This window comes from Equus quagga, chromosome 5 (genome assembly GCF_021613505.1).
Source record: "Equus quagga isolate Etosha38 chromosome 5, UCLA_HA_Equagga_1.0, whole genome shotgun sequence".
In the NCBI taxonomy this organism is placed as follows: domain Eukaryota; kingdom Metazoa; phylum Chordata; class Mammalia; order Perissodactyla; family Equidae; genus Equus; species Equus quagga.
Window position 1 is genome coordinate 104,027,851 of NC_060271.1, and position 23,848 is coordinate 104,051,698.

Here is a 23,848-nt window from a genome sequence, read left to right on the forward strand (position 1 = left end):
GGTGATTGTAATGTGTAGCCAAGATTGAGAACCACACATGTAGTGCTCAAGGAGAGCAGGGCCACAACGGGGGACTGAGAGAGCAATGAGGGAGAAAAGCCGGAGGAGTACATGTTCTAGAAACCAGGTCAAAAAGAGAGAGCTCCAACTGTGACAAACCAGAGTGACAGACTGACTACTGGATTTGGCAAGGTGCTGGTCATCAGAGACCAACTTTTCTGTCATCTTTCCTTTGGTGGTTCCTGGCTGTCCAGGTCCTAGGCAGCTTGAAAGGAATTGATAGGGTTCTGGCCTTAGATATTTTATGGTGTAGATGAGCGGGTGAGGGGCTCATGAAGCCCCTCAGACTGAAGTATGGAAACTAAAATTTTCTCCTTTCATCAGCTCCTTTTATCTTTATCTGTAGGTTTGTAGCTGCCGCCCTTTCTAAAAGAGGAAAGTTTATTTGCACTCTTGATTTCAAAAAGGACAGCAAATGTTGGAGGGCTCCAAGCCCAACTTTGAACTCTTGGATAAATAAATCGTTGTTTACGTCTTCTTTTATCTCTGTAAAGTTTTAGAGGAAAAAAGCATGAGTATTACAGAGCTGCCCCAAGGAGCTTCTTTTACAAAGCCAGGCCAGGACCCTATCATTAGTGGCAACGAACGCAATGTTTCCCATTTAATTGCACAGATCAGAGTGCTGAGAAGCTGGCTCCAAAGACAGGGCACCCGGAGGCGGTTGACCCTTTTTGAGGTTTTGGCAAAGGACACTCAAGTCCTGTCTAGTCAAATCCCGTCATTGGTTCCTTTCTGTAAGAGGAGACAAAGTGTCCATCCCCTGGAAGCTATGACTTTCCCCTTAGGTTTCTGGTATAATGGGGTGAAATCTGGACCGTGTTCTTGGAATAGAGAGCAGGGCCCAAGTTAGGAGCCAGAATTCTGAAGGTGGAGGGAAGAGAGAAGGTTCCAGCATGTCATGGAGTCTCCTTCTTCCTCTGCCCTTATATTTGGCTGCATTTATATCTGGCGTCCTTGTCCTCTGCTCCACACTCACATAGAGCCTAGGTCAGACCTTTTCTAGGTGGCCTGAAGTCCCTCCATCAGGTCTGAGTCACCTTGAAGGCAGAGTCAGAACACTCTGTGGCCGTGGTGTTTCTACCTCTTCCCAGCCTCTTACTCTCCCCATCAACACACCCTCTTGCACTCCTGCAAAACCCCTCAGGTCAGGGCTAGAGTGAGGACTGCTTGCCTGTCACAACAACTCCCTCCAGAAGTAGCAAGGCCTTTGAGGCAAGGCCTTCGAGGTGCAAGGCAGATTTCTTTGTCCTAGTCCAGCTTCTCCCAAAGAAGCCAGAGGAGAGGGCAGGCCTCGAGACTTGAGGGATGGAGTGACTCCCAGCCAGTGGCATGTTGCTGGAATCAGATGCATTATTTATGATGCTGGTGTCAGCATGGCTCCCAGGCACCAGGGGAAATGGAAAAGGCACTTGGGCCTGTGCTGATTAAACTAAATATTTAAACAGGAATGAAGAATTCAGGCAAAATCCATTTTTCTTCAGTAAGGCAGAGCACCACAAATGACTTCAAGGCTGAAGACTTGGTAAACACCATGCAGATCATAAGGGAAGGCTGGAGGCTCCTGGTCTATGGCTCTCTTCCACAGTCAGCTCCCAGCTCCCTATCAGGAGCACATCTAAAGGATTTGCAGGGGACCTGGGAGTCAGGGTCAGGGCGGGGAGATTGAGAAGCAGAGGAATGGTTTGAGACACTGTGGGAATGAGATTAGGAGACACCAGAACACAGTCAGGCTGGATTCACACCTCTGGTTACTTTTTCTTTCTCCAGAGACCTCCATTTCCCTGTCTCCTGAGATCTGTTAACTACATTTGCCCACATTATCACACCTACCTTTTGATTAGCTGGAAGAGGGTGGTGGGATGTCGGGCAACCATGAACCAACCCTCTTGGCTTGATTCTTCTTACTCCACCAGAGACAGGTCACGGTCAGGAAGCTGATCTCCACCCACTGCACACAAACACAGAGGAGACCCTACACAGAGAGGACACAAGGGAGCTTGGCCCTCCATTTACAATATCCTGAAATCTCTGGATTTGAGGAAAGAGGAGATCTCAAAGGGAAATTTCTTGGTGGAAAGAAACAGCTGTCATTTGGTCTGGCTTTTCCCACTGTGTTTTTCCTTCCCTGTGGGGTCCCTCACTTGTATTCCCACAGCAGTCACCATCCCTGGCCTCCAGGGATTTTCTCAGTCCCTGTGTGAACACGTGCCCTTTTCCTCCTTTCCTCCAAAGACAGCTGAGACAGGCTGACATTTTCAAAATTAACTTTTATAAGAACTCAGGAAAGAAAAGGAAATAATTGCAGAAAATATAATTGCATAAGTTCAATTCAGTTCAACATTTATTGAGATTCTTAGGTTTAGTCAATGTGGTATAATCTGGGTTACCTTGATGGATGAAATAGCATTCTGGTCCTCAAGGAGATCACTGGGAGGGGCAGGCATCAGTATATGATGATAAATTAATAAATTAAGGGTCATAATGGCCCAGAATTGAGAGCAATTAATATGGCCTGCTATAGGGGCCGGGCTCATAAGAGAAGGCTTTGAGAGAGGTAATACTTGATCCGGAACTCCAAGTAAAATAAAGACTTTGCCTGATAAACAGTCAGAAGGGACATTCCAGACAGAGAGAATAGCATATATGAAGTACACGCATGACATATGAGAACCAACTGGAAAGTTGGTTTGAAGCCAAATTGTAAAGGCCTTGAATACCAGGCAAAGGACTTTGACCTAATCCTATGGGATCTATAGGCAATGGGAAGCCAACATTATTCTATTTGTATTTAAGTGAGAAGTATAAAAGTAGCTAAAATTTAATAAACTGGCATTTTAATTTATGCAAGTCTTCTGTGAGTTAGGTTGGCATAAATATATCAAATCTCTAGACCTACAGAACTGACAATACTGCCACTCTATAGACTAAGATACTGCCACTCTATGAAGGAGCCAGGTTTCCTACAAGACTTATCTTTTTCTTTTTTAATTCTTTCTTTATTTTTTTGAGGAAGATTAGCCCTGAGTTAACATCCATTGCCAATCCTCCTCTTTTTTCCAATCCTCCTCTTTTTGCTGAGGAAGACTGGCCCTGAGCTAACATTCGTGCCCATCTTCCTCCACTTTATATGTGGGACGCCCGCCACAGCATGGCTTGATGAGCAGTGTGTGGGTCTGTGCCCAGAATGCGAGCCGGCAAACACCAGGCTGCCAAAGTGGAGCATGTGAATTTAACTGCTATACCACCAGGCCAGCCCCTCTCAGCTTTTATATACTTCATAATTAGCATACATCCCAGGACCCTGAAGTGTCAGCTGAGAAATTAACCAACTGATATATAAACATTAAGTAACTTGAGAAGAAATGCTGGGTAAGGATTGACCAAAATTTATAATTCTCCCAAGGATATGGCACTGTGTTCCCTCTGCCATCTCTCTCTGGGTGCTAACTATGAATGAGTTTGCACCTCCAGGTAGAGACGCCCTGATGCTCTTTCCTGAATCAAGTATAGAAGCACACATTTTTAAATTTATTTGTTCACAGAGACAAGATTGGACATTTCCAAAAGAATTTAAATGTATTAGAAATTTAGGAAAATAGTGAACAAGAAAAAGCCACAAAACATATTAAGTGAAAAAAAGAAGCTGGGTTAAAACACAGATGGTACAATTACATTTAGGAAAACCAAAAATTAGATATTTTTAGTGCAAATATATAAGCATATAAATGTACAGAAGATTGGCTAGAATCTTGGCACCCAACAGTAGTTACCTCTGGGGGCAGGGAGCGGGAGGTATATGAAAAATAACTCAACTTTCTTGTATGTACTTCCATATTGTTTATTTTTTACAATGAGAATGTATTACATTTCCATCAAAAACACTTTTTTAATTAAGGGAAAATAAAAAAACCCAGAGACATAGAGACACAATTATAGAGTAGAACTTTCTGAAGCCAAGTTTGTTAGTCCAGAGATTATCACTTCTCTTGAGTGTCTGGCATGCACGCCTTTCCCTTGCACCAATCCCAGAGCCAACCAGACTGCTCAGCAGAAAGAGATGGAGAAAGACACTGAGGCAGAGGGGAAAGGCAGAAAGCTTCCCCAACCTTCCAGTGCACCCCAGATTCCTGTCCCATCCTAAGATTGCCTCGTTCCACCCCTGGGTTCATGAGACACTCCTCTCCTTAATAATAAATCTCTTTTTTTTTTCTTGCTTAAATTAATTTAGGTTAGCTTATACAAACCAACAAAAAAAAAATCCTAACTACTATAACTAAGAAGACGCTAGATTATGAATACCAGGCTAAGTCGAAACTTCATTGTGTGGAGACCACAGGAAGCCACTGAAGGGTTTTAAGCAAGGATGTGACAAGCATTTTTAGAAATATCTCAGGAGCAGAAAGGAGGACAAATCTGACAAGGGAAAGACTAAAACAAGGAGTCCAGTTACCAAAAGCTTTTTCAGTAGTCCAAGTGAGAGATGATTTTGACAGGTTTCTTCATATTCTGCTCTAAACTTGCTGATTGACTTAGAATCACTTGCATTCTTAACTATTCATGAATTTATCCAATAGAGAGGAGGAAGAACTACCAGAAACCCTACAATGGCTACAAGACCTTACAGTATTTTATCAAGGTATTGTGTGCATGAAAATAACCTCACTGGTTCTCCAGGATCTCAGCAATCAAGGCCAGACTCCTTAGCACCATATTCAAGGCTAGCCCTTTACAATCTGTCCCCAACTTCCTCCTCTCAGTCTCATGTCCCACCCTTCTCCCCATGTTCTCCACCAACTAGGAGCTACTCTCAGCTCCTTGAGCAGGACATGGCTTGCTTCAGTCTCGACCTCTGCACCCACGTTTCCATGACCTGGCCCTCCCACCTTCTCTTCCACTGGGAACCTCTCAGTTTATACACAACCTCCTACGCAGAGCACTAATCCCTCCATCACACCACTCTTACTGTAATACCATGCTATTTGGGCCTGTCCCACTGCACCAATGGGCTCCACCAATGGGCTGCAAACCTGGCTGATCAACAGACGCACAGGGCGGTTTGCTTTCTCTTTCCCAGGCCCCACCCTAGACTTACAAAATCTGAGTCTGTGGGATGGGTGGGGGAATCAGTATTTTATAAAGTCCTCTATTAACTGTAGTCACCTGCCAGGAGTGGGGGGTGGGGCCTCTACTGCTCACAGACCACATCATTGTGAAGCCTCCCAGATCAAGGTCACTGGTGCCCTTAGCACTTTGTTCCCACCTCTGTACAGCTCTTGCTATGAGATCTGTGTGACTGGTGTCCCATTCTGCCATATTGTTTAGTTATTTTTCTGCCTGTCCCACTCTGCTCACATTCTGCCTCCTGTCTGCCCACATGTCCTATCTCCTATCCAAACGTGAGCCCTTGAGGACAGGGACCGCATCAAGGAACACCGCAGATTCCATGCACATGGGTGCTTAGGAAAGACATGCAACATGCATATGGAATAAAAGCAGGAAAAGCCTCTAAATAGATTGCAGTGCCCATAAGAAACTTCAAGGAATTATTTTCAGTTCTTTTTGGTTTGAGTAGGAAAAAAGATGATCAACAATCTGGTTGCCAGGTTGGATTGTATGCAGCAGCCACCCGTAGATTTGATTGTATACATTTTACTAAAACACGGAGGTCCAGAGAAGTGCAGGGTCTTGTTCCAGGTCCCATTGCCAAGTAGGGCAGAGGAAGACATCTTAATTCTGGGCGCAGGACTGCTAGCATTTCACACAGACTTCTTACCCAGCGTGGGACCAGGCCACACCCTCCACTAATCTCCTGGCCGCCTTTGTTTGAGTGGAGCTACTTCATTAGCATATAACAATGGAGACAGCCAAGGTGCCCTCCTGTTTTCCATTTACAATTTAAGTGCCCGCAATCACCAGGCGCCTCCATTGTCAATGCTATTAGCTGAAGTTAATGGTTTTTCATGAAAACTCGAAGGCCCTCCCTCCCTCCTCACCACCAGGTTATCTACAGACTGAATTCCTGAGTCAGCCAATCACCCTTTCAGGAGTGGCACAGGGAAGCTTCTTTTAAGTAGCACCATTATCATTGTGATTAGCGTTATACTGAACCCTTCTTTCATTTCTTGGAATCCTTCTGGGAAGGCAAATTCTAGATGCCCTGCTTAAAAGAATTTCAATAACCGGAATTTCCAGTTGGCTTCCCACTGTCTTGGAAGGCATGGAGGTCTTGGGTCAGGCCTCATCTGGAATCTCAATGCCACCTCCCACTGACTTGGGGAGCTGGAACCCCTGGACCTCAACTTTCACATCTGTAAGCTATCTACCCTTGTATCCCACACTTCTGAGGATTGTATCTTGCAATCTATTGAAAATGGTTTGTAAACTTTAAACTCTCTTGAAAACCTGCCATGCACCAGGAACAAAACTAGAAACTCTACACATTTTATCTAATGAAGTAGGCATTACATTATACTCTTATTTTACTTATAGGAAGACAGATTCCTCTTTGACACCCTTCCCCATGCATGAACACCCGCACCCCCCAACCCCCCGCCTTTTTTATCAACTCCAGTTCATTGATTATCTGGGAGCCCTCGCTCTCCCCTCCAACCCAGGAGCATGACCTTCATTGTCCTAGTTCTCACCCAGAGCATTTCTTTCCTGAATTACTGACAAAGCCTTGCATTTTCTTAAGTTCTCTCTGTACTCCAGAAGGATCTCTTTGTCCTGCAAATCTCTTGAAGCCACTCCTCTAATATGCTCCACTGCCTCCTGTAAAGTTTAGCTGGGCTGAAACAACTGCCAGTCTCTTGCCTCCCTCCCCTACCACACACAGCCTGCTCTACCACACTGAGATGCTAAACACTCTGAAAGCCGGACCTGTGCTCTTTCCATCTCCTAGCCTTTGTATCTGTTGATCCTCCTCCCTTTGACTCCTCCTGGCAATTCCTACTCAGGGCTCAGAATTACTTCTTCCCTGAACCCGCAGGCTAATGGTTGCTCCTCCTCTGGACTCCCTTAGCACTTGTGCATAGCTCCATTATGGCACATTACATTTGAGTTCATTGCCCTAGAATATATATTCTGGCATCTAGGTTGGAAAATACTTATTTCGGGAAGCGTGAGAAATTGACATTAATAGGGCGTAAGGAGGAGCTGAGGTGTACTGCCTGGCACATAATGGGAGATGAAGTTAGACAAGCAAAAGCTAGAAAATTTCAAGAGCCTTGATTGCTAAGAATCTTTGGTTTTGCTCTGTAGGTGGTCTGGAGGGTTTTTGTTTTTGTTTTTATTTTGAGGACGATCAGCCCTGAGCTAACCACCGCCAATCCTACTCTTTTTGCTGAGAAAGGCTGGCCCTGAGCTAACATCTGTGCCTATCTTCCTCTGCTTTATATGTGGGACACCTACCACATCACGGCTTTTTGCCAAGCGGTGCCATGTCCGCACCCGGGATCTGAACCTGCGAACCCCGGGCTGGCCCCAATCTGGAGGTTTTTATGGAAGGGAGCAACATTGGGTTTATGTTTTTAATGAGATAATCTGATTCTAGCATGGAAAATGGACTGGAGGACAGAGAAAGAAAAAGTAAGGAAGTTAGTGAGGAGGCCACTGCAATTGTCCAGACAAGACACAAGAGTGCTTAACCCAAGTGGGCATTTCTAGGGTTGGAGAAAGGGGACAGATGGAGAGGATGCAGGGAGGCTTCTAGCTTGGTGGTAGTTAGAAGGAAATGCCACTGCGTACTTGTTTGGTAATGTGGTAAGAGAAAATTGGTGGGGAAAGATAGTTTTGTTTTGGTCATAATGAATTTGGAGTACTTATAGCAATATCCAGTGCAGTTGGAAATATATATCTAGAGCTGAGTGTAGAGAAGAGGGCTATAGTATAGATTTATGAGTCTTTTCTATAAAGATGACAGTAAAAACCATGGAAGTGTAAGGGTCACTGAGGGGAAAATTGTAGCATGAGATAAAAATCTAGCTTTTTTTCACATATGTCTCTTCTTGTTATAACATCACATGTCCATAAATCAAGTGATGTAAGGCAATCCACTTGAGAATTCACTTTAAGGGCAACACTCTGGGATTAAAAATCTTGATGGTCTCCTCAAAAAATTAAGACTAGAACTACCGTACGATTCAGCTAGTCCACTGCTGGGTATTTATCCAAAGAACAGGGAAACACAAATGCATAAAGATACATGCATCCCTATGTTCATCACAGCATTATTCACAGTAGCCAAGACTTGGAAGCAACCTAGGTGCCCATCAAGGGATGAATAGATAAGAAAGATGCGACACAGGGGCTGGCCCACTGGCACAGTGGTTAAGTTCGCCTGTTCCGCTTTGGCAGCCTTGGGTTCGCCAGTTCAGATCCCGGGTGTGGACATGGCACCGCTTGGCAAGCCATGCTGTGGTAGGCGTCCCACATATAAAGTAGAGGAAGATGGGCACAGATGTTAGCTCAGGGTCGGTCTTCCTCAGCAAAAATAGGAGGATTGGCGGTGGTTAGCTCAGGGCTGATCTTCCTCAAAAAAAAAAAAAAGAAAGAAAAGACGCGATATATATACACAATGGAATACTACTCAGCCATAAGAAATGATGAACTTGTGCCATTTGTGACAACTTGGATGGACTTTGAGGGTAGTATGTTCAGTGAAATAAGTCGGAGTGAGAAAGTCAAACACTGTATGATCTCACTCATAAGTAGAAGATAAAAACAATGACAAACAAACACATAGAAACAGAGTTTGGGTTGGTGGTTACCAGAGGGGAAGTGGGGAGGGAGGAGGGCAAAGGGGCTGATCAGGCACACATGTGTGGTGATAGATTATAATTAGTCTTTGGGTGGTGAACATGATATAATCTACACAGAAATCGAAATATAATAACGTACACGTGAAATTTATATAATGTTATAAACCTATGTTACTGCAATGAGAATAAAAAAAGAAAAAAATTCTTGACGGTCTTGTGAACAAGTTGTTTTCTGCTGCTATCCCCGCTGGACCTGGGGTGCCAGAGGCCTCTACTCTCTGTGAGACCTAAACAAACCATTATGTTGATCAAGGAATGGGCTGTTCAAGGTCACTTATTAGTTGTTTGCCAACTACCAGCTGTTGCCAAGTGGCCAGGCAAGAAATGGACAGGGTAGTCCTTGGTGTTCAGTACCCCTGTCTTCATATTTGAGGATCTGTTACTGGAAGTTCTCAGGAAGATTCTAACGGCATAGGCCCATGACGTGCATTCTCTGAGAACTCACCTACACTTACATCCATGCACAGAGCTGGGACAAGGGTCATGTTGATCATTTGGGACCCCTATTCCCCTGACCACAGCTGACTGGACTAGGGGAAGACCCCTGACTCAAGTGGGTCAGTTCCTCAAGAATCTGGGGATGGGACAAGTACTTGGGAGTCTGCGTACTTGATCTAAGAGAACATACACATTTTGGAATGTTGGTGGGGTGGCGCAGATATCTTCCCATGAGCACAGAAAAAGCAGAATAACGCAGGGAACATTAGTGTAGCCCCAAAGAGAGAGAGAGAGAAAATACACATAAGAAAACGGCTGCCTTGGCTCTCCATTTCCAGATTTCAATCCCTCCCAAGGCCTGTATCTTGGACCCATGGGTTCTGTCTTCCTTTTTGCCTAAACTGATCTGAGCAGGCTTCTGTTATTTACAAGTAAAGAGCCCTCACTAATTGACAGTAGCCATCTGGGTGAGGGCCTTAAGGGGAGAAGTGGTTAGAGTAGGTATAACTGAGAAGACTTGGGAAATATCTAAATCCCATCAAGAGGCTGAAGTATATCCTTAGGACTGAAATGGATTTAGTGAAAGCCGTAACAGAATCAACTGTTACCATGACTGAAGAAAGGATACTGAAAAGCACAGGCGTCTAGTACAAAGTGGGTGCTTTGCAGTGTTTATTGAATAGCTAAAACTAAAAGGCAAACATCAAGTTGGGGTGGAAAATTCACAACAAAGGGAAAATGCTTTTTCTGGTTATATCGTTTTCACCTCTCATTTTAGCAAAGGTTTCTACAAAGCTAACGCCCACTATTGGCGGTAATGGGCATTATTTTGTCCCTCCACAGATGGACTGCTCCTCCTCCTTCACCTGACTCTACCCGTGACTAGAAAGGACTGTGATGCATGCTGGACCAATCAGAGCCCTCCCCTGGCATTTAAAAATTTCCAGCCAGAGAGAGGGGGGAAGGTGCTGCTTCTTTCTAGTGGTAGATGTGAGGCTCCGACGCTGATTTGGCAGACAAATTCCAGCTGAGCAGCAGAAGCCATTCTGCAACAGGAAGCAAAGATGCAGATGATGCAGAGAGAAAGTGGCATTCTCAAATCTGATTCCAGTTGTCCCTGAGGCCAGCTGCCCCCTGCCTTTCTCGCAATGTGGTTACATGAATTAATAAAGTCACAGATTGGGACACCTGTGCTGAGGTCAAATGTGGGACATGAGGGACCACTATATACTCCTAATCACCCAATTGCCATCGAGGCAGGATTGCCTTAGGGATGGTCTTCAACCTGCCCCTGTACACAAACTTGATTTACTCTATGCTCCCTCCATTTGTATGAGGTCCAGGGGGAGATCCTTGGAGGGTCAACGCTCTGTGGCTTATCTTTTGTCTACATGCCCATGCTGGAAGCTGCAGAACCAAACTGTGGGTCCTTTTAGAGCGATGCAGGTCATCAGTATGTACTCAAGGGGTACATATGTGTTGCTTATGCCAGCATTCATTTTCCTCTTTCTTCTTAGTGGCAGGACCTTGTTTTATTCAAGGCAGCAATTCACCTATCTAAAAGGCATTTCCCATCCTCTCTTGAAGCTAAGTGTACCATGTGACCAAGTTCTGGCCAATGAAATGCAAGTAGAAGTGTTGTATGATACTTCTGGGGAGTCTCCTTAAAAGGAAAGAAAAGATCTTAATCCCTCCCTTTTCACCTTTCTTCTGCCTAGAACGTGGAATTCTAATAGCTTGCTTGAACAGTGAGACAATAAACAAATGATAGCTCCATTGTCATCCAGGACCTGGATTCCTTCTATCTGGCTGTCTGCCTTCATTAGCTCATTGTCTCCTGGGCCAAGATGACTGATAGAAATGAATGCAACCTTTCTTGCTAAGTTCAGTCGCGTATAATAGATGAAGTCCAAAAAAACAGTGTGTAAACAGGAGTTTATTTCTCTCAATTTTTTTTTCTTAAGAGACAAATAAAGTTATGTCTTGCTTATGCTTTTGTTATTTTGGGCTTTATCTATTATGTGCAACTGAACCTAATCACCCATCAAGTAACTTAGGGTGGGTACTGGCGTGTATTGGGGTCAACGATGGAGCTAGTTCCAGGTTGACTGTGAGTAGAGGGTACGGCCGCATGAGAATTTGCTCCCCACCTTAAGAATCCTCCCAAACTTGTTAGGGTCCTCCACCAAGCAAACTGGGTAGAGAGACTCCATCTGAGCTCCTTCTGGGAGGAGGAAGACTGAGAGGGGTGTTGCTCTTAACCTTTGCCTCTTTATTGAGGGCAAGGGTTCAGGTTCCCTATGAAAGGGTCCCGCTGCTTTGTTTCCTCGCCTCAGGAGATCCGTCTAGGGCCTACAGTCAGGACTATCACTGCCCAATAATGGGAGCCACCTATGCATTTAAAAATTTTCTAGTAGTCACATTAAGAAAAGTAAAAGAGATATGTGAAATTAATTTTAATAATATAGTTTACTTACTCAAATAGATACAAAATATTATTTTCAACAGTCAATGTAATCAATATAAACAGAATCATTATAAATTGTATTTGATCGAACATAATTAATATAAAAATTATTAATGAGATATTTTATATTCTTTTTCTGTTCCAGGTTTATATACACTGAATATACACTGAAATCTAGTGTAGTATAGGTGTAAACTAGTGCATCTCAGTTTGGGCTGGCCGCATTTTAAGTGCTCAAGAGTCCTATATGCCTAGTGGCTACCATGTTGGACAGAGCAAATCTAGACTCTGCCTCTTCTCTCTTCCAAGCCAGCTAGTTCCATCTTCTTGTCTCTGATTATAATCTCATTGTGAGATTTTTGCCTCTCTGCCTGACTCCTTAGATTGCAGCATTTTTTTTGAGTGCTCTTAAATCTTTCAGATCTTCTTTGTCTCCTGGCCCTTATAGGCATGGATCAGCCCATCTCCATTCTTTGCCTAGTCTTGATGGCCCCAGTTGTTTGAAAGGGAAATTCAGATGGGTGAAGTTCCTTAGGTGTTTCTCAAATACATGGCTGATCCTTTCATGGGCAGTCTCACACCATTGCTATCTAAAGGCCAAGAGTTAAGATCTGGCAAAAAAAAAAAAAAAAACTAGAAAAAGTAGGAGGCAAAAATCACCTGATGAGTGAGGTTATTCTTGATGTCAGTCATTTGGGAAACTGGCAAAAACTCAGATTAGAAATAAAAACCGGGGTATAGGGCAAGGTGAGGTACAGAAAGGCTTTCTCTCTTTCGGCTCTCAGTTGCCTAAATGGTGGAAAGTTGTCATATGGCCCTTGGCACCTAAAGACAGGTGAGGATCTGGAGCTTGAGAAATCAAGACCATGAGCCAGTGAAGTTGTGCCACCTCCTGTGGGTAGAGCAGTGATTTGAGACCAATCTGAGAGCTCATGCTATCTCATGGAAGGATGAATCTTTAACATGTAGTGATAATATCTGGGCATAATGAACTCCCACTGACAATGTGGCCTTAGCAAAGAAAGGAAAGGAAGTCTTGGGATTCCACAATTTTTTTTTTTTTTTTTTTGGTGAGGAAGATTGGCCCTGAGCTAACATCTGTGGCCAATCCTTTTTGCTTGAGGAAGATTGTCTTTGAGCTAACATCTGTGCCAATCTTCCTCTATTGTGTATGTGGCATGCTGCCACAGCATGGCTTGATGAGCATGTGATGTGTAGGTCCATGTCAGGGATCTGAACCCAGGAACCCCAGGCCACTGAAGGAGCATGTGAACTTAACCACTATGCCATTGGCCAGCCCCTCCACAAAAGAATTTTACTTTTTTTTGAGGAAGATTAGCCCTGAGCTAATACTGCCAATCCTCCTCTTTTTGCTGAAGACTGGCTCTGAGGTAACATCCATGCCCATCTTCCTCTACTTTATATATGGGACACTTACCACAGCATGGCTTTTGCCAAGCGGTGCCATGTCCACACCCGGGATCCAAACCAGTGAACCCTGGGCCGCCACGAAGTGGAACATGCGAAATTAACCGCTGCGCCACTGGGCCGGTCCCCCACAAAAGAATTTTGACTTGTTTTTTCTGCTGAGGAAGATTCGCCCCGAGCTAACATCTGCTGCCCATCTTCCTCTTTTTGTATGTGAGCCACCACTGCAGCATAACCACTGACAGATGAGTGGTGTAGGTCCCCACAGAGGAACTGAATCCGGGCCACTGAAGCAGAGCATACCCAACTTAAGCACCAGGCCACTGAGGCTGGCCCTTGACATTTTTATTTATCAAGAAACAGAACTTTTTATAAAAAGAAAAAGCGTTTGAAATACGTGAGAAGACTGAAATTTGGGTCAACAGACATTCTCTGAGCTCTTCAAACCTGTATTATCTTTGTCAGTCTATCTACAACACCATGGAGGTCAAGAAGACTTATGCCTTAAGGGTTCATAGCTACGTATGAGCAGTCTCAGGACCATATCCAGACAGTCTCCTTCCAACACACAGTTTCAGTAAAGAAGGGAAGGAAGAAAAGGAGGGAGAAAGAGAAGAGAGGAAGGGAGGGAGAGAAAGAAGGGAGAAAAAGGGAGGAAGGAAGAGAGGGACAGGACAGATGGAATGACTACAAGGAGACATAGTTAAGCAGATCTCAGTATTCTTCCAAAACACTAAACATGTTGCTGCCTTTGCACGCCTCCTTCCCTCTTCTCCAGAAATCCTCACACCTTACTCCTTTCCCTCACTGAGGTCTCTACTGAATGCAGAGGGCTTCCTTGACCACCCTATCTCAAACAGCACCCCGTCACTCTGACTCTGCTTTTTCTTCATAGCATTTATCAGCACTTGACATATTGTATACTTACTTAAAATTTATCGTTAAATTTTATTTCAAAATTTTGAGGAGAACTGATGGGTATTTTGTAGGCTGTCTATATTTACTTCTTAATGTATCATTTCCCTTTCTCCACTAGAATGTAAGCTCCCAAGCTACAGAAACTTCACTTTGTTCACTGCCGTATCCTCAGATAATAGAACAGTGCCTAGAGCATAGGAATTTCTCAATAAATGTTAAATGGCAGAATGAACAAAATAAAAGAATTATAGTCCAGACGTAGCGGGAGTTTGGAAACAAATTCTAGCATGCGCCATCTTCCAGGGTACCCAGAGATGAGGGTGAATGCAGCTGTCCTCAGAGTACTTGTCATTTGTCTGGGTTCACACGGCAGAGCACACTGAGTGTTGACAGAGCCAATAGAAGTTCCAAGGAATGTGTTAATCATCTTGACAGCACCCTTGAGGTTGCCAGGGAAGTGTGGAACACAGGCAGAGCCATGAATCTTGGCCTTACCCAGAAGCACAAACCACCATCTATGGGGCTAGGCAGCCACTCCTGTACCTGCCTTTCTCTGGAGCTGTATATGGGTGACGGAGCTTGTAGGTATCAGAGTGGTGTTATCACTAGTTTGGGGCAATGATTTCTAGGTCTGGGTGGACTTATCTGGCAATGAACTTCTTCAGGTGGCAATGGGAGTCCCTGGGTACTTTGGTTCCCCAGGAAATCATTGATTGACATGGTGGTTCTTTCTCTGTGGCAAAGGAGAGGTTGAAATTGACATGCAGAAGTAGTAGGACTCAATGTAACTGCCATGCCTCACCCTCCAGAGACCAAAGGGGGTTCAGGCCTTGGTAATTCAATGATATGTCATAGAGTATTGGGGTCTTTATGTTGAAGGTTGCCCTTTAGGCCTGGAAGGTGTCTTTACTGCAGGCTCCTCTTTTTTTTTTTGATAATCAGATAGGTTTTTTCCCCTCTTCTATCAGTGCCAAAATACAATGTTTTAAGGCCTTAGTTCTTCCAGAATCTGAGACAAAGTGGCACCACCCTAAGATTGGAGGCCTCTATCTCTAGTATAAATCTTGGGTCAGCATATGTGAAGATACAAACAGGGATGAAGAGGGCCTTAAACTTCCCCAAATGATGGTTGCAACCATTCCTGGTGAATATAAAGCTTTTTCTCAGGAGGCCAATCAAGGGGCAGTTGTGGGAAAGAGAGGAATCAGACCAGAGGAATAGTCCGCAGAACCCACGGACTGTTTTGTTTTTTCGATGGCTTGAGGAGTTTCCAATATAGAACCAGGGTCACCTTTGCTGGAGTCAGCATGCCCTGGCTGAAGATGTACCCTCGGATGGCCACCTCAGGCTATGACAACATAGTGTCTCTGTTAATGGAGAGGTGATTGCATTAGTTGTCAGGAGAGCAGGTTTCTAAGTTACTGTTCCTAAGAGAATCCTAAAATTCCGTGGCCTAAAGAACAAAGCTGATTTCTTTCTGGTATAACATCCGAGATGAGTGTCCGGGTCAGCAAGTAACTCCGCTTCTTGAGGTCATTTAGGCGCCAGGTTCCCTCCTCTTGGGACTCCTCCATCCCCTACGGCTTGTCTTATCTCCTTGGTTGAAGCTGGGCCATTGCCTTGTCCAGAGTCCAGCAGCAGGGAGGGAAGAAGAGAACCTGTGTCGGCCCACATTTAGCACTTTGAGGCCAAGTTCAAGGAATATAGATTGATCTATGAATCCCTTTAGGATAAAGACTGATTAAAAACTCATCTTTGCATCCCCAAAGCCCCAGAGCCTAGCACCGTAACTATACAGAAAGGATGCCCAATAAATATATATTGAAGTTTGTGTTAAGCTTCTTTTGGTTGCAAGAAAATATTATTGGGAGTTTAGTGCAAGGCTTCTCTAGAATTGAAAAAAAGGAGCTAAGTAATCAAGTCTCAGACAGAATAGGAACTAGCATAGCTACAGGGACTTCAGCAGCTAGAGGTCATAGACACTTTCTCTAGGGCAATAATCTGGATTCAGCTCCCCAAATCCTCAGGCTGAACATCAATTCATTGAATGCTCCAGATTTACAGGCAGGAGAATGCAGCTGTCCCAGGCTGGGCCAGCTGTCAACCCCTATCAGGTAGCCCCAGCCAGGAGCAGGGAGGAGAAGCAGGTAAGACCTCCGGGTGCCTCCCCATGTGCAAGGCATTGAACTGGACCTGTTTCCAGAGAAGGGAAAATTACCACATGAATTATTATCCAAATACCTGACCACACCCTGGTTCAGGAAGCCTTACAAGCTTCCGTTTGTTAGGTGCTGGCGCCCAGCAGGGGAGACGCTACAGCAGAAGAGTAGGACAAGTTTTCAAAGTCGCTGAGCCTTGGAAGTGGTTTTGAAAAGGCGTACAAGTTTGGAACACACAGCAGGCAGTGGTAATCTTGGCAGAGTCCCAGTTTGCTACTTTTACACTTTACCACTTTCCTAGGAGGCTCTAGGAGGCGCCTTGGGGGTCTGAGGAATCCCCACCATAAAGTGTGGGTCTATGTGCTTCTAGAGGAGCTGAATCTTCTTGCCTTCACCTGGCTGTGCTTGGACCTGAGAGAAGAGTAGAGGCTCAGTCCAGTCTCTATTTCACCACTAAGATCACGTCTTGGTTCCCTGCCCTTCCCTGAGCCAGAAGCGTGGGACCTCCAATTCTGCCAAGTACTTTGCCTAGGTATCTCATTCCAGAGGGGCTGATCACTCCTTCCTGAAAGTGGATGCAAACAGCAACATTATTCCAGAGCAAGCCCCATACCAAGAGCCACAATTCATCTGCCCCAACCCTTCCAGAGATGCCACAGTGCTCTGACTGTACTCTTACACAAACTGGAGACACAGATATTTTATATTCTGCAGCAAGTAACCCCTTATGATCCTAATGCTGAGTTAGGGAGGCAGGATAGTTGTAACTCTCTCTCTCTCTCTCTCTGTCTCCCCACTTGGGTTTAAGATTAGGAAGACTGCTCAGTTGGCCTCCACCACACAGTGGAAAGGTTAGGAAATAATCTATTTGCACTGGGAACTTGGACAGCTTGATCGGCTGCCTTAGAGGAATCAGGTGCAATTATCTGGCAACTAGCCAGCCTAGATTAGCCAGTCTGACAAAGGGCTTCCCAAACTGGCTTGAATCAATGAGAAGGAAAGGGTTTTGCCTACTCTTGAGCTCCACTCTTTCCTTCTGTGTGCCCCGGATCCATGGCCTTGTGTAATGATATCTGCTATGCATGTGTGCCACTGGGCTACACTCAGTTTGAGTTGCTCATGAAGGTGATACACGGCTTTGAGAGGTGTACTGGTTACCTACGGCTGTGTAACAAATCATCCCAAAACTTAGCAACTTAAAACAACAGTTATTATCTCAGTTTCTGTGGCCAGGAATCTGGGCACAGCTTAGCTGGGTGCCTCTGACCCAGGGTCTCTCACAAGGCTGCAGTCATCACAAGGCTCCCCTGGGGTAGGATCTGCCTGCAAGTTCACTCACATGGCTGTTGGCTGACCTCGGGTCCTCTCTCACTGTTGGCCAGAGACCTTAGTTCCTTGCTATGTGGGCCTCTCTGTAGTACAGCTCATGACACGACAGCTGGCTTCCCTCAAGTGAATAAACAAGAGAGAGGGAGAAAGACAGAGCACCCAAGATGGAAGCCATAGTCTTTTTATAACTTAATCTTAGCAACGACATCCCAACACCTTTGCTGTATTTTATTCATTAGAAGTGAGTTACTAGGTCCAGTCCACACTCAAGGGGAGGTGGTTACCCAAGAAATCATTGAGGGGTCATCTTACAGGCTGCTTACTACAGGAAGTCCCAGAGATGTGATGCCAATAAGGGCTTTGTCACTGGTTTGTCAGTTCTAGGAGATGCCAGGACAGAGGCATGGGATGTTTATCAAAGTCAAGGACTTGAGGCCAGAGTTAGGGAGCTGGGATGTCAGAGAGGAAATGCCAAACAGAAGAGGAACCAAGGAATGGATGAGAGCCAATAATAGAGTGGCCCGAGACAAGCAAAGGTAATGATTTAATGGAGCACTGAGGAACCAATTCTGGGAAGCCTGTCATAACACACAGCTGTTCACTTATGCTTATGGGGCAGCATCTTAAGGCATAAGGCTGGGTAGACAGATGCAGGTGGGTGGTGGTACAAACAAGATAGGAAATAAAGAGGGTCATTGATTTGCTCTAGGACAAGTTGATTTTGTAGTGCCTGTGGAACATCCAGATGGAGATGTCCTCTGGGCAACTGAAAAAGGATTGAAGGTCTAGAGAGGGCCTGCATATATAGGGTTTGGAACACAAACGTTAGACTGAGGGGCAGAGACAGGAGCAGGGGCCATCAAGGTAGACTGAGGAACAGTCAGATCCTCAGGCAACTCCTACTAAAAGTGTCTCTAACACACTTACCTTTCCTTTTTGAGATCTATCATGAATCTGCTACCCTGATTTGTGTTTGCATTTTTCTTGAAGTCAACTACATGTTTTAAAGTATAAACTTTATTTTTAGAACAATTTTAGATTTACGGAAAAATTGAGAGAGCAGTACAAAGAGTTTCCATATACCCCACACTTAGTGTCCTCACTTATTAACAACCTACATTAGGATGGTCCATTTGTTATAATTAATGAACTAATATTGATACACTGTCATTGACTAAAGTCCATAGTTTATTCAGATTTCCTTAATTTTTTAACCTAATGTCCTTTTTCTGTCCCTGGATCCCATCTAGAATACCACATTACATTTAGTTGTCACATCTCCTTAAGCTCCTCTTGGCTGTGACAGTTTCTCAGACTTTCCTTGTTTTTGGTGACCTTGACAGTTTTGAGGAGTACTGGTCAGGTATTTTTCAGAATGTCTTTCGATTGTGATTTGTCTGATGTTTTTCTCATGATTAGACTGGAGTTATGGGTTTTGGGGAGGAAGACCACAGAAGTAAAGCATCATTCTCATCACCTCATATCAAGGGATACTTACTATTAACATGACATCATTGGTGATGTTGACCTTGATCGCTTTGCTGAGGTAGTTTGCCAATTTCCTCCACTGTAAAGTCAATGTTTTTTCCACCCTTCTATACTGCACTCTCTGGAAGGAAGTCACTGTGAACAACCTACACTTAAGGAGTGGGAAGTTATGCTCCACCTCCTTGAGGGTGGAGCACCCACACGAGTTATTTAGGATTATTTTGCATGGGAGGCTTGTCTTTTCTCCATATGTCTGTTTGTCTGTCTGTCTACCTACCTACCTATCTATCCATTCAATCATTTATTTCTATCAGTATGGACTCATGGATATTTATTTTATACTTTGGGTTATACTCCAATGCTACTTTATTTTTTTGCTCAAATTCCTCCAGCTTTGGCCATTGGAAGCTGTTTCAGTTTGCTCCTCTGTTGCTTTGACATACCGCCATCATTGTGGTGGTTTTGTTTGTTTGTTTTAGCACTTCCTTACTTTCTGGCACTACAAGATACTCCAGTTTCATCGTGTATATTCCCTACCCCAGCTCTAGAATCAGCCATTTCTCCAAGGAGCCCTGCTTTCTTTTATTGGAGAATGGTATTAGAAACTAAGATCTGAGTACTGGGTGTGCTCAACTCAACTGTATTTTCATGCTTTGCTGTTTCCTGACCTAAAGTAAAGTGTGCTATACTTTTGCATAGGCCTACTTTTGTTTCCATTTTGGCTTCCTAATTTCTTTGAATACCTTACTACTCATTCTCTCCTTTGCTTTCTCTCTACATTTAAGGCTGCTTAAATGGGCTTTGGCTGGGGGGCCGGCCCCGTGACTGAATGGTTAAGTTTGCACGCTCCCGCTTGGGCGGCCCAGGGTTTCACCGCTTCGGATCTTTGGTGCAGACATGGCACGGCTCATCAAGCTGTGCTGAGGCGGCATCCCACATGCCGCAACTAGAAGGACCCACAACTGAAAATATACAATTATGTACTGGGGGGCTTTGGCTGGCCTGATGTCCATAAGTTGTTACCACTAGATTCTTTAGTCACATTTACTATTTCAATCCTAGACTTAAGCTTCTGCAGACATTTCTTTCCTTCCTAAATAAAGGTATTGCCATTTTGTAAAATAAAACTATAACATTTGCCTTGGGTTTGTAAGCCTGTAAAAATTAGAATTCTATAAAACCATTGTTGGGGAAGGAGAGAGACATTTAGAAAGCTGGGTTGAGTTGGGACAGAAAAGGCTTGAGTTTCACGAATATATATCCATTTTCTGTGCTTAATAAAAAGCCTAGATCAAAGGAAAAAGGAGCAGTGTTTATGGTGCTTCCTATAATTTATCTCTGCTGCTGCCGCCCAGAAGCTCAAGTATGGCCAAAAAGCCCTCTCCCTTCAGCTTAACAAACACAGACTGAGTTTTACAGAAAGGGCTTTTAAAATAAACACACACATGTATATACAAAGGAAAATGTAAAAGTATAGATTTTTTACAAATAGCATAGAAGTGGTGAGCTAGCGGAGCACAATTTTCTTGTCCTAAGATAACCATGATTTGCCCAATTTTCATTATTGCAGACCTGGGATTCTTCAAGCTCTCACTTCTGTCTCTCAACTTGAGGTGAAGGAGGGGGACCAGCATGCCTGGGTCTGATGGGAGTCTGAGATCCTTCCAGGGCCTTAGCCTCCATTTGCCCCTCAGACCAGCCTGGGATGCCTGCCCATCCTACTGCTTCTCTGACTCTCTCAGGTTCTCCCTGATTCCCAGCTCACTGTCTCTAGCACTCATCTTCTGGGCTTCAAGTCAGCTGGGCTTAATTTTCCAAATGTCCCTCTTTCTATGCTCTGGAAGTTCTACCCTTTTCTCTGTCCTGTGTAGCTATCCAAAGAATACTTTGAGGGTCCTGATAAGCCTGGTTATATTTTTCCATGGAGCTGGGTCTCTTGCTAGCTTTAGGTTGGTGTTACCAGCGGCCAGATGGCCTCAGGAGGCCACTGCCTTCTTAATTTTGAGTCCATCCTTTTCCTGGGGTGTGGTCTCTGCTCTTTTCTTCCTATGCCTCCTAGTGGCCTTCTCAGGAAGGTTCTTTTTTAGCCTCTGAAATGTTCAGTTCTAAGGATATTTGTTAAACCAAGAAGAGTGACCTACTCGAGCTCAGTGACTGCAAAATCCTTTTTCGGTCAAATTCTGAATAGGAACAATGTATTCCAAGTAGTTATTCTATCCCTTATAATCCCTCCAATCCCAACTGGTTTTTGCAATATAAATTACTACAATTTAACATCCAAAAAATTCCTTAAACATGTAACAAGGTTCTTCCTAAGGTAGAGACAAAATGGGGTGTCCACTGAAGGGGTAACTGGAAATGCCAGCCACTCCTATGTGCCAAGTTGATTATTTAGCAAGTTAGAAGTAAGGGCAGAGTGAACATTCTCCTAGGGGACACCATGGTGACTGAATCAAATGAAGTGGCAATATTACTTGTATACCTCACATTTTCACAGTCTGGGAGAATTGATTGTTTGAGTAGCACCATTAAAACTGGAGTTTCCTTAAGGGTCTTATAAGTAAGGGGATGTCTCAGTAATGTTTAATCTATATAGGATATAAATATCACTCTTGAGTTGGTTACTAGGGTGAAATCACAATGAACTATAAATCGAAAGTCTTGACTAATGCTGATTCAATGGAAGTTATATTCACAATTTCTCCTTTCCATAAGTGTCTGTTGCTATTGAGACAGACCACTGGTATAGTCATCGAGTGTTTGCTAATCCCTTGACACTATCGAAGTTAAATACACACTATAACCGGGGAAGAGAATGCCTTGGCATCATCAAAGGAAACTTGGTAAGCCTATTTTCTTCTTTCTTTGGAGATTTACACTGACATTTGCTCTAATTGTTCTTGCAGTTTCATTCATCACGATAGGAGCTAGCGAAAGGGGATAAAAAGCTTCTCAGTGTCCTTTGCTACAAAAATTTTTATTTGTGATTACTTTTCTCTATAAAGGAAAAATCCTACTTAGAAGACCTAAGGCACCAACAAATGTTAAGCAGAGGACAAGGCTCCTCGCAGGCAGAGGAAGGTCCTATCTGGGGACAGGACCCGATGTTGCTCGACCACATGGAATTAGAGCCGGCAGTCACTTCAGCATTTTTCACTGAGCCATAGGCTCTGTTCTCTGACCCGGGCCTGTGACAGGCTTCCACTAACCTAATTGCATCGGCTCCAAACCTCCTTTAAAAACTGCACATCTTCCAGATTGCTGGACCTCTCAGCTTTCCACTAAGAGCGTTATTTTTTGCTAACCTGTGAGAACACGTGACTCATGGAAAACTGAGGCAAATGGCCGTGGGTTTTTTTTTTTTTAACCATAGAAGGGTAACGGGATCACATACACCAGAACTGGATTATTATAAGAACTGGAGAAAAATGGTCTGTATTTTAAATCCTGTACCTTGAAGAAAAATGCAATGGCTGTTGAAGAGTATATCAATTATTAAGTGCGGAGCCAATGCTATTTTAGTTGCATTTACAATGAGAAGATCATTTCCAGGAATACCATACGCTTTGCTTCAGTCAACCCCAGCCCCAATCTTTCCTCTGAGGCAGAAATAATAGCGGGGTGTGGGGGGAGGATGGCTGGGATGGTGGAGCAGGGAAATAGATTGTTACAGGGACAGAAGGATGAGAACAGCAGGTGTTTTCGAAAGCTGAATCCTATTCTAGTTAATTTTGGTTCATTAACGTTGATAAAGGCTGCTCTCATCTTTGCAGAATGGATAAAACACAGTGGGGAACTTTCATTCACTTTGAAAACATCTTTGATTTTTCTCTCAGGCTGTTTGAATACGCCCTGTGACGTAATAAGGGGCAGAGTGGGGGAATCCCTTTCTCTCTGCTTGGCTCTTCCACCTCCTTCCTGTCTGGGCTCAAGGCCTGCTGTACTGGAAAGCTTCTTCTCCTGATCTTGGGCACCCAATCAGGCAGTGAGGTGTCTGAGATGTCAATCTACCACCAGGACGACAGCCTTTTCCATTTCTTTCCATGTTCCCTGTAGTTCCTGAGCCAAGACACACAGAACCTCCTGGAGCCACATCCAATCCTTTCTGGACAGTATTATTTATCTTTTTGGTAACAATTTTGAAGTGTTCGATTCAATGGCGGACAGTTCTTTCCTTGTAGTCCCTTGTCTGCTTCCAGCTTATCTCCTTCCTCCAGGGACAGGTATGGGTGCATGATGGGACCCAGACACGACTAGTGCTGATTCCAAGAAGTTTTCTAACTAAAGTATCTTGTAGGTGAGGAACATAGGGGTGCTGAATGGCCCAGGGTTGGGGTCTGCTGAACGAGTAGAGCTTCTGCAGTGCTTTTAAATGCCAGGAAGCTGGCACACACTGTAGGCACAGGGGGAAAGCAGTGCCAAGATCTTCTCTGCTAGTATGCCAACCATTTAACAAAATTGAAGTGGTTTTTCAGAAAGAGCCTGAATTTCCCAAGATGGTCAATTCCAGCCTCAATGTATGTATACACTGATACTGCCAGTTCAGCACTCAGAGAACATTCTTGTAATCAACAGTAATAATCATTCATTCCTTCACTGAACAAATAGTTATTGAGTTTCAACAAGGAGCCTGGCACTGTTCTAGGAGCTGGGGACACCACTCTGAACTAGATCCTGGGTCCCTGCTCTCCAAGGGAGTGAGCAGAGTTTGGTGGGAGGATAGATGATAAACAAGAAACAGG

The 23,848-nt window shown here is 44.2% G+C and overlaps 1 protein-coding gene across 2 annotated transcripts in view; it reads right to left on the reverse strand.

The window, feature by feature from the left end:
* MTA3 (metastasis associated 1 family member 3) overlaps positions 1–23,848 on the reverse strand; it is a 186,658-nt gene that overhangs the window by 156,674 nt on the left and 6,136 nt on the right. The window contains exon 2 of one of the 2 annotated variants that reach the window (XM_046661215.1): positions 1,891–2,032. The exons of the other annotated variant lie outside the window; for it this stretch is intronic. The gene's annotated coding sequence lies outside the window, so the exon portion shown is untranslated. The remainder of the gene's footprint in view (positions 1–1,890; positions 2,033–23,848) is intronic. 2 annotated transcript variants of the gene reach the window in all.